Source organism: Sinocyclocheilus anshuiensis, unplaced genomic scaffold (assembly GCF_001515605.1).
Source record: "Sinocyclocheilus anshuiensis isolate Anshui unplaced genomic scaffold, SAMN03320099.WGS_v1.1 scaffold94, whole genome shotgun sequence".
NCBI classification, from domain to species: Eukaryota; Metazoa; Chordata; class Actinopteri; order Cypriniformes; family Cyprinidae; genus Sinocyclocheilus; species Sinocyclocheilus anshuiensis.
In genome coordinates this window covers 983,993-986,089 of record NW_015546049.1, presented here as the reverse complement: position 1 = coordinate 986,089, position 2,097 = coordinate 983,993, and the positions used below count along the sequence as shown (strand labels likewise).

The window sequence follows — 2,097 nt, the reverse complement described above, 5'->3', positions numbered from 1 at the left end:
TGCGTCCTCTCCCCACTGCTCTTCTCCCTCTACACCAACGACTGCACCTCTAAAGACCCCTCTGTCAAGCTCCTGAAGTATGCAGATGACACTACAGTCATCGGTCTCATCAAGGATGGAGACGAGTCTGCTTACAGACAGGAGGTTAAAGAGCTGGCTGTCTGGTGCAGTCTTAACAACTTGGAGCTGAACACCCTCAAAACTGTGGAGATGATCGTGGACTTCAGGAGGAACCCCCCTGCACTCCCCCCACTCACCATCATGGATAGCACTGTAACGACAGTGGAGTCATTCAGGTTCCTGGGCACCACCATCTCTCAGGACCTGAAGTGGGACACTCACATTGACTCCACTGTTAAAAAGGCCCAGCAGAGGTTGTACTTCCTTCGCCAGCTGAGGAAATTCAACCTGCCACAGGAGCTGCTGAAACAGTTCTACTCAGCCGTCATCGAGTCTGTTCTGTGCACTTCAATAACTGTCTGGTTTGGTTCAGCTACAAAATCAGACATCAGAAGACTACAGAGAACGGTTCGGACTTCTGAAAGGATTATTGGTGCCCCCCTGCCTACCCTCCAAGAACTGTATACATCCAGAGTGAGGAAAAGGGCTCAGAAAATCACTCTGGATCCATCACATCCAAGCCATCTCCTTTTTGAACTTTTGCCATCTGGTCGGCGTTACAGAGCACCGAATACCAGGACAGCCAGGCACAAGAACAGTTTCTTTCCCCAGGCAATCTACCTCATGAACAGTTAATGTTCTCCCATTGTGCAATTAAAGTACAGTATGTGCAATAACCTTATACTTATTTATCACCCTAAACCCTAGTACATCCCTACAACTTATTTTATTTTATTCTATTCCTATTCCATCTATAGCACACCTGTACATACAATTTATTCCTTTTTTGTGGTTTATATTTATGCATGTGTATTTTATTCACATCTCATTTTTATTATCTGTGTGTTGTTGTTGTCTCCGTGTACTGGAAGCTTGTGACACTATAACAAATTCCTTGTATGTGCAAACATACTTGGCAATAAAGCTCTTTCTGATTGTGATTCTGATTCACAGAGCACCGATCTAACGTTAAGTCAGTTAAGCTCAACAAATAAAATTAATTTTCTTATGTAATGTCTTCATAACTCATTAAAAGCAACAGCACTTGACCATTCATCCAATAATACATAATTCAGTTCAACAGGAGGATCTAATTGAAAATACGACTGCATGTTGTAAAATATGGTGCTTTATTCTCTCAAACTGCTCTTGTTGTTTTAATAGAGTGTATTTTAGAGGGAGAATTATGAACCTGTTATTGGTTCAGCAGGCGTCTTCTCGAGGGGAGGCGCGTCCTTCTGATCATTAGGACTGTGTCTCTTTACTTTAGGTAAGGCTTTCAGGATGCCATGACCCTCCATTCGGGCCAAGGAAAGGAGAGGAACTTTAAAAACAAAATTACTGTGATCAGTGGGGTTCACAGAGCTACAGAATACAAAAATACAGAGATCTACAGGAGAAGGCTTCGTAAGAATTAAGTCCTTATATTTGCAACCAACGCCCGGTAATGAAGCGAATAAAAGGATCGTTACATTACAACGCATATTCAACATTATATCTCTTTAAATGCATAGTCGTATTGTAATAGCAACTTGGATAACTTAAAAACACCACAGAAGTACCTCTCCCAGCGCTTCTTTCTAAGAACAACTAGTGTCTTCTCCACTGACCACGGAATCACCCGGATAAGAATTCCTTTCACCGTTTCTCTTGTGTCTTCTTCCTTTTCTGGAAGACCGATCAGTCTGAGATCCCATCTTCTTTTGTATCTGGCATGCTCCAAACACTGCTGTCTCAGTGAGATGTTCTCTTTCCTCAAGTCTGCTACTTCCTTTTTTAGTTCGCCAATGTCTTCTTTATTCTCTTTAACTGTGTGTGCATTTTTCCTCCATTGTCTTTTCAGTTATTTTCAGCCGCTGATCTTGCTCGTCAAATCTCGTAATTAGAGTTGGAATTGCAAAGAAAATCACTTCATTTGTTATTTCGTCTGTTTGTTTAACTTTGTCTTTCGCCTTTGTTCTTACTTTCTTAGGATTC

The 2,097-nt window shown here is 41.7% G+C and overlaps 1 pseudogene; it reads right to left on the bottom strand.

Annotated features, from left to right (window-relative positions):
• LOC107699084 (DNA polymerase lambda-like) overlaps window positions 1–1,694 on the bottom strand; it is an 11,758-nt pseudogene extending 10,064 nt beyond the window's left edge.
• Window positions 1,695–2,097: the final 403 nt, after the last annotated feature.